Here is a 12,392-nt window from a genome sequence, read left to right on the forward strand (position 1 = left end):
GTAATTATTATCTCTGTACCTGTCTCTTCCACTAGACTGCAAATTTCTTGTGACCAAACCACCAAAACTCCTCCATGAATAATCTGTACCTATTTTAGAAACTAACATATAATAGATTTTCACTGAATATCTATTATAGGATTCTTTCTAAATACTTTTGCACAAGTAGAGTAGAGATTTCAAGAGTGAATCGAGTAACCCCTGCATAGGGGAAAGGAGCCATAAGGAGAGCTGAGATTCAAACAAGACTTGACACAATATTCATGCTCAGAACTTCTTATACGCTGAACTTTTAAGCAGACTGTGTAACCTTTCTGTCCTATTCATCAGTAGCGAGACAGTTATGTCAAAAACTGTCAGCTTCGACATTTTGTTCCCCAAGGAAATGTTAACAGAAGTGAGGTGGGACTCAAAGAAAGATTTCGAGGCTCTACTGATTCATGGCTACGTTTCCTAGCAATCTCAGGTTTGAACAGAGTTATAGTTGAGAGGGTTGCATTTGGAAGTCTGAGAAAGTGACATATGTGAGGAATTTAAATATAAGATAGCTCTTTAAAAATTGATATCCTTTTTATGATAAAGTCCTATTTTAAAAATAGCTCTTTGGGACTTTTTAGGTTGCTTTTCTAAATTCAGTTATCAATCTTCCAAGTTATTGTAAAACGGTCAGGGACATCCTGACAGGATGTGATGGCCCACCAGGAATTATATTTATGGGGACACCCAGCTCACATGGCTCGTCCAGGTTTATGTTCAAATCTAAGCATAAGTTCACCTCTTTCTCCTCCGTAGAAGAAAATACCTGTAGGTGTAAGTGAGTGATTGTACCACAATGGGAATAACCTCTCTCAATTAAAAAAATAAAAAATAAAAAATGAACTTATTCCCAAGTGTTAGTACTTAAACTACGATTGGTTAAAAAAAAAAAAAAAAGAAAAGAAAAGAAAAGAAAATCATTTAGAACATATTTTATAATGAATCCCCAGAGCCCCAATGTGCCTAGACATTGCACTCGAGAAGCTGAGCTAAACTGCACGGTGGCCCCCCTTTCCCATTCTCTTCTCCTTTCTTACACCCACAAACACCTGCACATGCACCTTCACCCACAAACCCCTGGTTGACAATTCTTTCTCACAAGAGCATCTATTACATCAAAATATATTCAGGGTAAGGGCTATCCAATAGGAGCTAAAAAAATGTAAAGAATACTCAAAAGTACTGTCAGAGATATCTTTAGGCATAATAATGTTTGGAAGAGGTGGTTTTGCCTATATTTGCAAGCATACTACCTATTCTATTACTTCATTCAATCATCAAGCATGGAAAGGAAAGGAAAAACTAGAGAAGGGAAGGGAAGGGAAGGGCATATAGAAAAAAGCTAGGTACTTTAACTTTGTTTTGGTAATTACCTCGCCCTCTCTTCTCCTGGTTTCTTCAACTCACTTTGAATTTTAGCCCCCTATTTCCTTTGCCTCTTTTAATGAATCATTTACTCCAGTTATACCATGCATATTTTAGGGCAAAATCTTCTGGTCATTTATATGATTGTCTCAATATGTACAAGAAAGTTATCTAAAGGCCCAGTACTCTATCTATCTAAGGAGTCCCAAAAGACTTTGGTTTGGAATATTAGAGAGGGTGTGAATGTGCAAATAAGGTAGCCCCAGGCTAGGGAGATTAACTCTGCAGGCCTCCAAGCTTAAAATTGCAGATCTCCTTTGCACAACGTCTTTACTTAGTTCTTTGTTCACATGGTCAGGTTTCCAGCAAAATTTGCAGAACTAAGACACATTACCCAAAGAGAGTTAAAACTGCTGTCATTTATCTCTTTCAATTTCCTCTCCATTACGCTTCCCCAGGCATTGGGTGGCTGTGGGTAATTTTAGAATCCAGGTGAGAAAAAATTGTTGCGCATTTAGTATGTTGAGGCTTTTTCAGGTCCTACCCAGGGAACCAGCATGAACTCCACCCAAACAAAACCAATTTATCCTCTGCCTCCACTGCCCCCCGGCTTTAAAAATATTCTTTATCTTGGACATATGGAATTCTCCATGCCCTTCTTATTCCATCTCCTTTCTAGTGTGCCACTTTCTAGCTAAGAAATGCTATCTGCTGCCTTCAGGGTGGCCTCACTTCTCACCAAAAATACCACCATCACTTTCCCCCTTGCTCTCTAACTCTTTCTCTGGTTCCTGGTTGCTCAGTGTGGGATTCAACCGTCAGATGGTCAACCCATGGGAACTGGTTTGAAGTGCAGAATCCCAGGTCTCCCAAATCTACTGAGTCTGTCTGTTTTCTAAAAGGACCCCAGGTGATTTGTGCACATTTAAACTCCATTGCTCTGCTCTAGCTGCATGTATGTTTCCTGTTTGACATATTGCAATGGTATAAAGAAATTATATTTGGTACCTCTTCATCTGACCTGACTGGTCATAATTTTCTCTTGTAAAGGACCACCCCAGTTAGCCCTGCACTGGCATAACTGCAATTAGCAAGGCCTGCACCTCCAAAAGGTTTGGGATAATAAAGGCACCCCTGACACTTCTTCTCCTGAAAGGCCCCCCACTGTGCCTACCCTTTTGTACCATGTGATTTACCAGCAAGGTAGGTGGTCCCACATGGTGTGGATGACAGAAACCACCCTCAGCTTCTCCAGACGGCCCTTGCTGTGACTGTTTTTTGGGCCGTATAGATTGAAACCTCCAATCCCACATCCCATTTGGATCACAAGAGAGGCAAGAGCCAGGGACCTACATGTGCTCTCCCCTCACCCCTCCAAGGATCCTTGTAAGAGCCTTGGTTAGGGAAAACATGGCCCCTCTGCAGCCGTCTTCTCCCCTCTTGTCCTTTAAGCTCTTTAAGTTAATGGAATTGTCTTTTCATGCATTCTGCACTGGTTGGCTGTTTGTGTTTGCCCTTATCACCCAAAGAACCTTCATGTAACCTCCAAAACACATGTATATGCCAGTGGGGAGTACTTAGAATATTTAATATTCTTGCACCTCCATATTACAGTTGAATATTAGTCTATATTCTAGCTATTTGGTGGAGAAAGCATCTCCCGATCAAGTTTGTTAATAACAATTGCTAAAATTGATTCAACACTTACTATGGGGCTGAACCATATGGACTTGTTATTTTAGTAGGTCAAAATTAGTTGAATTTCAGTTCTTGGCACAGCCCTGTAATTTTGAAATAACCTGGACAATAAGTCATTGCTGATTAGAGTTTAGGAAGGATTTAAACCCAAGCAGTTCAACTCCAAATCATGCCTGTTAAACATCATGCAGTATTATCCCCGCAGATTCCAGTACGTCAAGGACTATAACTTTTTCTTTTTTGCATCCTCATTTAAGTCTTGTGGAGCACTATCTGTCACCCAGTAAGTGTGAAATAACACAGAAGTTGATCTGGGTTGATGGGGCCATACATTAAGTCATATCAACTGAGCAAAGCCCTGTGGCTTACACATTTCTTCCTGTTTATGTGAAAAGTGCAACTGAATTTATAGGTCAGAGTGTCTCTCTTGATGAACACATGCCTTTAGCTTTGGCTTTGACATAAGGGTTATTGGACAGTGTTACTCATTTCCATTTTGATGTTTTGCAATTTAATTGGCAGTAATAAATTGAAGTATGATTTTATGATCATGTTGAGGCTCAAGTGAATCTTTTATCTTTGAAATATTAAGTAATTTTAGAAACTTAATATCATAAGATCACCTTCTAATAAGTCCTTTTGAACTTGAAAATTTAGAAGTTTTGAACTGTTTTTTAAGATTTGGGTTTTCAGAATTTCTCTCATTTCCTTTCATTCCCCATGCCCTATTTCAATTGAAAAAAGTATCTTAATAATTATATATATGTGGGTATACACATATATAATACTATAATACTATGTATTATATACCTATATGTGTGTGTGTGTATATATTTTTATTTATATAGAGAGAGAGAAAGAGAGAGAGGGAGAAAGAGAAAGAGGGAGAGAAATAGAGAGAGAGAGAGTGGAAAACAGCTTTGGAACATGTGGTCTCAGAATTAGTTTATGTATCTTAATAACTTAGCAGCCCGTTCCCCAGCATACGAACATATATTTAAAATCGAGGGATTCTTGATAAGGATAATCTGGTAATGATTTTTGTTGTTTATATTCTTAATACTTATCATAAATTGTAAATATAAAAATAAATTGCCTGTAAGTACACATTTTTTTTTAGAAAAGTAAGCACTTATCTGTACAGCAATTATTTGAAAAATTTATTAATATAGTAAGATATACAAAACTCAACCAAAATTGCCCTCAGTTGTCATTTTTTTATTCTTAATTAATGACAAATTTGCAGGGCTCCTTGGGAGATGTTTGGCTACAAGTTTGAATTTTTTTTAAATGCAACTTTATTGAGATATATTCACATAACATACAATCATTTAAAGTGTGCAATCAGTTGTTCACAGTATTGCCATATAGTTGTGCATTCATCACCACAATCTTTGAACATTTTCATTACTCCAAAAAATAAAACAAAAATTAAAATAAAAAGTTCCCAAAACATCCCTTTCCATCCTCCCCATTTTTCATGTACTTCTTTTTAAAATACAGCTTTATTGAGATATATTCAACCACCCTAAGTCATCCACAGTGTACAATCGATTATTCACAGCACCATCATACATTTGTGCATTTATCACCAGAATCAATTTTTGAATCTTTTCCTTACTCCAAGATAAAAATAACAGCAAAAAAGAATACTTAGATCTTTCCATCTCTTCCATCCCACCTTATTCTTTATCTAATTTTTGTCCCCATTTTTCCACCCATCTGTCCATACACTGGAAAAAAGGGAGTGTGAGCTACAAGGTTTTCGCAGTCACACAGTCACACCATGCAAGATACAAAGTTATATAATCGTCTTCAAGAATCAAGATCACTGGGTTGCAGTTCTACAGCTTCGGATATTTCCCTCTGGCCATTCCAACACACTAAAAACTAAAAGGTGATATCTATACAGTGCATAAGAATACCCTCCAGAGTGACATCTCGACTCCATTTGAAATCTCTCAGCCACTGGAACCTTACTTTGTTTCACCTCTCGTCCCCATTTTGGTCAAGAAGATCCTCTCAATCCCACAGTGTTGGGTTCAGACTCGTCCCCAGGAGTCTTTTCCTGCATTGCCCAGGGGATTTACACCCCTGGGTGTCACATCCCATGTAGGGGAGAGGGTACTGAATTCAACTGCCAAGTGGGCTTAGAGAGAGAGGGGACCACATCTGAGCAACAAAGAGCTCTCTGGGGTTGCGGGGGGTGGGGTGGGATGGATTCTTCGGCACAATTAAAAGCAGGCTTAGCCTCTCCCTTGCAGCAACTAGCCTCACAAGGGAGTGCCCTCAGATCGAGGGTTCAGCCTACTAAACTGGCAGTCCTCAATGTCTGCAGTAAAATCCGCAATAACCCAGGAGAGAAAGTCCAACATTTCCACATTTCTTCGCAGTTTCTCAGGGGGCCCTACAAATACACTTTTGCTCTTTCCCATATTACTCTGGAATGCATCAGGATTGCACCCCAGCCTGTACAAACTCATCACGTCCCACTTCTCTTTCACAGCTCCATGCACCTGTATGTTCAAACAAACTGATCATGCAGGTTAAATTGTCTAGCGTGCTGCAGAAAATATAGATCCTGCACCAAATAAATATCTCGTCCCTTGGTCTTGCACAAAAGTTGTAGTTTTAAAACCCAGTTAGTATTGTCCTTTACTCTTGGGTGTTATTTGCCTTATTCCTAACCATATCTGCTTAGTTAATATCTCTAATTGAAGTCTGAACTCTTTTCCACCTCTCTGAACAGTTGCCTTATGGAGTAATATTGACATTTATAGCTGCCAGTCTCTAGCTCCAAGTCTCAGATGTCATACAAATACCCAAAGTTCCAGAGATCAACTGGTTATACACAAGGAACTCAGCATCTCAGGATTTAGAGATAACCATTACAGCTGCTGTAAAAGCTTACAATCTAGGGACCATTTCAATAAGCATTACCCTGATAAGCTGTGCCCTAAGATTCAGTTCTTAGAATTTACACATTGCTGTTAGTCCGTATTAGTGAGGCATTATAATGCTTGTCCTCTCATTTCTGGCATGCTTCACTCAAAATGCTGTTCTCAAGATCCATTCACCTAGTTGAGTGTCTCACAGCTTCATTCCTTCTGGTAGCAACTCAATATTCTATTGTATGTATATACTACCATTCACCATTCTGTTCATCAGCCAATGTGCCCCTAGACGACCTCCATCCATTGCAAATTGTGAATACTACTGCCATAAACACCATGTGCAAATGTCTGTTCATGTCCCTGCTCTCAGATCTTCCAAGCATATACCCCATAGTGAGGTTGCAGGACGTTGTGACACCCACATACCTAGCTTCTTGTGGAGCTATCACACTGTCCTCCAGATGGTCTATACCATCCTAATTCCCCACCAACAGTGAATACATACATCTCTCTTCTAGTTCTCTCCTGCACTTATGTACCTCTGTTTATTCCCCCCACCCCAGCAATTTTATAAGGATATGTTCAAACGCCATACAATCATCTACAGTGTACAATGAATTGTTTACAGTATCATCATATAGCTGGGCATTCATCACCACAATTAGCACTTACATATGTTCATTACTCAGAGGAAGAATTAAAACAAAAGAATAACAAAAAGGATAAAAGTATAAGTAAAAATAAGATAAAATATAGCCACAAAGAAAGAGGAAGATGTGAAAATAAGTAAAAAGACAAAAGAAAGAGAAAAGGAAAGAAAAAAAAATAGCAACTAAAAATGCCACAAAAGAAAAGGTAAAAATAAAATAAAATACCATAAAAAAATCAGACAACAACACTATGCCAAGAATCCCATACACCTCCTTTGTATCTCCCTCCTATAAGCATTTAGCCTTGGTGTATTGCCCTCATTGCAGTTAAAGAAAACATATTGCAATGTTACTGTTAACTATAGATCTAGTCTGCATTGATTGTGTTTTTCCCCCAATACCGCCCCCTTTTTAACACCTTACAAAGTTGGCGCTCATTTGTTCTCCCTCATGCAAAAACATATTTGTACATTTTAGCACAATCATTGATGGCTCTAGGTTTCACTAAACCACACAGTCCCAGTCTTGATCTTCTGTCTTTCCTTCTGGGGTCAGACATGCCCTTAACTTTTCTCTTTCAACCATACTCACAGTAATCTTTGTTCAAGGTACTTACATTATTGTGCTACCATCTTCCAACACTGTGCTCCAAACCTCTCTCTTCTGTCTTTTCCTATCACTCTGTAGTGCTCCCTTTAGTATTTCCTGTACAGCAGGTATCTTGCTCACAAACTCTCTCATTGTCTGTCAGAGAATATTTTGAACTCTCCCTCATATTTGAAGGACAGTTCTGCCAGATATAGGATTCTTGGTTGGTGGGTTTTCTCTTTCAGTTTCTTAAATATATCACACCAATTCCTTCTTGCCTCCATGGTTTCTGCTGAGAAATCTTCACATAGTCTTATTGAGCTTCCCTTGTATGTGACAGATAGTTTTTCTCTTGCTGCTTCCAGAATTCTCTCTATGACTTTTACATTTGATAATCTGATTTTTAAGTGTCTTGACATAGATCTGTTCAGATGTATTCTGTATGGGGTCCGCTGCATTTCTTGGATCTGTGATTTTTATGTCTTACATAAGGGATGGGAAATTTTCAGTGACTATTTCCTCTATTATTTCCTCTGCCCCTTTTCCCTTCTCTTCCCCTTCCAGGACACTCATGACACGTACATTAAAGCATTTCATGTTGTCATTCAGTTCCCTGAGATGTTGCTCATATTTTTTCATTCTTTTCCCTATCTGTTCTTTTGTGTGTAGGGTTTCAGATGTCCTGTTATCCAGTTTATGAATCTTTTCTTCTACCTCTTGAAATCTTCCACTGTAAGTCACCATTGTGCCCTTCATCACTTGTGTTGTGCTTTTCATTCCCATAAGTTCTGCCAATTGTTTTTTCAAACTTTCAATTTCTTCATTGTGTTTGCCCAATGTCTTCTTTATATCCTTCATCTCTGTTTCTGTATCTTCCCTCAACTCATTGTATTGATTTTTGGATTCATTTTTTAATTGATTTAGATTTGTTTGATTAGTAATTAGTAGTTTCAATTCCTGTATCTCAGTTGAAGTGTAAATTTGTTCCTTTGACTGGGCCATATCTTTGTTTTTCCTAGTGTGATTTTTTTCCTAGGCATCTTATTTCATTGAATACCCCAATCAGATTTTCCTAGACCAGAGGCACTCAGTTCTCAGGAGGAGGCTGTATCATTATTAGGTTTCCCTGAGGGTGGGTCCTAGAGAATTGACAAACTTTCCTGTGAGACCTCTAGACTCAGTGCTTTCTCTATCCAGCCCAGCAGGAGGTGCTTGTCAGCCTGCAGCCCACAGCTTCCCACCAGAGTAAAGAGGTGTGGTCCGTTTAATTTAGAGTGGACTCTGACCTTGTGAGGGGCCAAGAGTGTCAGAAGCCAAGCTTAAGTTGTTTCCAGTTTGCTTGTTTGTTTTCCCCCAGGCCTTGGGGTCTGGATTCTCTGAGAGAGGGCTGCACTGATCCCACCTCCCTTTTCTTAGGGAAGATATACCCCCAAGGGAGATATCTTCTCTGTTTGAATTCCTCTTTTGTCTTTCTGGCTCTCTTAATTCCACACTTGTCTGGGTCAGCACAGAATTGAAGACACCTGAGGCGTTCTCTAATGGGCTGCTTAGAAGGAGAGAAAAAAATGGGAAAAGAGCAAAAGCCCCCTTTCAGAGCCAGTCCCCAGTCCCTCAGTTATCTTGGAACACAGCCATCTTCCAGTACCCTGAAAAGTCTCTGTTTTTATGTATTTATGGTTTTTTTTTTTTTTTTCTATCAGCCCTGTCTCCTCCCTGCTGGAAGGAGTCTGCTTCTCTTCCTGCTCCATGCTTGTTGCTTGTATCCAGTAATCCAAATGTGTTAACTAAAACTGCAATTGGAACTTGGTTGTGTTACTTTCCATGTAGCTTGTTTCTTTTTTTCACATACAGTATTTCAGTTTGGCCTGCCCTGTCTGAGGGGGAGGGGCTTCAGCTCCATGTTTGCAGAGCCTTACTTAACGATTCTGTGCTACGATCTCAGCTGCTCCACCTATCCCAGGCTGGTGTACGATGTGTGTCCATTCACGGATGTCTCCCAACAGTTGTTCCAGATTATTTACTAGTTGCTCCTGGTTGTTAACTAGTTGATCTAGAGGACTAACTAAATTCCATACCTCTCTATGCCACCATCTTAATCCATCCCACAAGTTTGAATTTAAAACATTATTAATTTATTTAAATAGTCATTGTACAAAGTTTTACTCAGCATATACTCTGGTCTCTGTCTTTTAGCAGCCCAGTCTGCTGGGCTCAGGGAAATGGGCAAACAAAAGAATCACAGCACAACTTGCTAAGTTCTCTTTTAGAAGGATAAGCAAAGGACTGTTGGAGAAACATTTTAAAGACCTTTGCTTGCATATGACACGTTGCTATTTGGTTTAGTCAAATTGTAATTTGACTTTGAAATCCCTGGGAAGACACACAATTAGAGGTAATTATATTTTGTCCCTATTGTCAAATGACTGTATTCAATTTGAGGTATATGTTCAGAAACCATTGTATCAGAGATGTAATTACCCTTTCTTGTTGGGCATAACACAAACAAGTATTTTGCTTTTCAAGATCAGAATAAATCAAATTTTAGGGCAGGGTAAGCTCTGCTTTAATAGTTTCTATACAAAATGTCTTACTGAACAAATGAGTAAAGTTAAGATGAGAGCAAAGGAGATATTTTATCCAACTTAGAAAAGCAAAATAAAACAAGACTCAAAAAACAATTTGCATATGAATAGATACTAATTAAATAAAATATATTTATTCACTGAAGCAATACTTGTGAGGCTTTCACTTACTGAAACCTTTTTTTTTTAGATATTTCACATTAGGAATATGCCTAAAAATAATAACTACATTTATTTGACAATGTCTAATGATTGAAAGACTATCTTTCCATATTTAAAAATTAATGTATATTATACATTCCCTCAGAAAAAACATTTTCTTACCAGCATCATATGATTAGATATATTTAAAAACAAAACAACTCACAGAACTATGAAAGAGGAAATGAGTTTTTACAACATTCTTCTTAGAGAGAAAGAAGTTTATATTTTGTTAGGTCTTTGTGATGGTTTAAAGCTATGTACCCTAGAAATGATCATGTCCTTAAAGCTAATCTGGTCTGTGGGTGTAGACCTACTGTGGGTGGAACCTTTAGATTAGGTTGTTCCAGTTGAGTCATGCCCCAGGTGCACCTTAATCCTCTTACTGGAGTCCTTTATATGAGGGTAAAATTCAGAGATGCTCAGAGAGAACCTGAAAGAGAAAAGCCGGAGAAGTAGAGAGAGGACACACAGAAAACAGAAAGAAATCACAGAAACAGAGAGGAAGCCACTGAAGACAGAAGCTGGAAGCAATGAAACCTGGGAGAGAAGGGAGACCAGCAGATGTCGCCATGTGACAGAGGAGCTGAGGATCACAGGTAGCCCATCCTTGGAGAGAAAGCATCACCTGTTGATGCCGTGATTTGGATATTTCTATGGCCACAGAACTGTAAGTTGTAGGTTAATAAATCCCCATTGTAAAAACTACCCCAATTCTGGTATATTGCATGTTGGCAACTTTAGCAAACTAAAACCGTCAATAAGTCTAGGTTTTTGCATCTATCAGGACAAAGTCTAGTACAGGCAGGATTTTCACTAATTCCAAGTCTCTTTAGGTAAGAGATAACCTCAAGCAGAAAGCAAGTTTTGGGTGTTTTTTTGTTTTGTTTTATTTTTTTTCCAAATTTCAAATGCTACAATACTGCAGTCAGTGAGTAGAGACAGATATAATATTCTAATCAGGCTAGGAAAGCTTGAGCAAACTGCCATCGACTAAGGGTAAGAGCCACAGAAGGGGAAAAGAAACTGGGAACTCAAGTTTGTTAATAATTGACAACAGGGAAGCTATGCTGTTGATGTGGATGTGTCATCCCCTTTCATCTTAGAAGAGAAGAAAATAATAAAAATTTAGGAAAACACAGTGGACCAGTTTGGATATATTATGTCCCCCAGAAAAAGCAATGATCTTTTGATCCAATCTTGTGGAGGCAGATGTATTAGTGTCGATTAGGTTGGAACCGTTGGATTAGGTTGTTTCTGTGGAGATGTGACCCACCCAACTGTAGGTGATAACTCTGATTAAATAATTTCCAGGGAAGTGTGGTCTTGCCCATTCAGCATGGGCCTTGAGTAGTTCACTGGAGCCCTATAAAAGCTCAGACAGAAGGAACTTATAGCTAGCAGCAGCTGAGAGACACATTTTGAAGATGGCCATTGGAAGCTGACACTGACATTTTGAAGAACACAGTTTTGAAATGCAACCCAGGAGCACACAGATGCCAGCCATATGCCTTCTGAGCTATCAGAGGATTTCCAGATACCAATGTCCATCCTTCAGTGAAGGTGCCCTGTTGTTGATGCCTTACCTTGGACACTTTATGGCTTTGAGACTGTAACTTTGTAACCAAATAAACCCCCTTTGTAAAAGCCAATCCATTTCCTGGCATTTTTCAAATGGCAGCATTAGCAAACCAGAACACACAGGAACTCTGGGAAGTGCCATAGTTTAATGAAGTTACAGAGAAATATTACAGTGTAAGTGTCTACTAAGAATCACTGAGTTTTAGATAAGACTTCCCCTTTCATATAAGGAGTGACCTCAGAGGCCTTCATGTTGGTGATACAGAGGGTAATGGAGTCATAATCAATATCACCATCATCTCCTTAATTAGGCAGAGCAATTGGAAAATGCACTAAATCAATTCTGGAAACCTGATTTAGGGTAGAAGAACTTAAGATAACCAAGGACAATAGGAATATTTGGGACAGAGACCAAAGTATTCTGTGGAAAACTGAAAATGTTGCTAGGTATGCCAAGAGAAGGCAGAGTACTGGTCACCTAAATTTGTAAATCATAGCATATGTTACCCTTTTATGAGGTTTCACAATGCCTATAGTCAGATTAAAGTTATGAGTAGCCTCTGGCAGAATGCAGACTTGTTTAAATCTGTCTAATCTGGCATGTCTCAAATTAATGTGGGAAACATATCTTTGTAACACACTATTAACATCCAGCAGACTTGTGCTTCTTGGGAATTGTTATGTTTGAACACACCTGTTTAGAATCGTCCTGGACATGGAATCTGGTGCAGGATTGTTAAATCGAAATGGGTAAGTATTGAAGAGTAAGAAGAAGTAGCTAACTATGTGTTCCAGTT

Source organism: Choloepus didactylus, chromosome 9 (genome assembly GCF_015220235.1).
Source record: "Choloepus didactylus isolate mChoDid1 chromosome 9, mChoDid1.pri, whole genome shotgun sequence".
NCBI classification, from domain to species: Eukaryota; Metazoa; Chordata; class Mammalia; order Pilosa; family Megalonychidae; genus Choloepus; species Choloepus didactylus.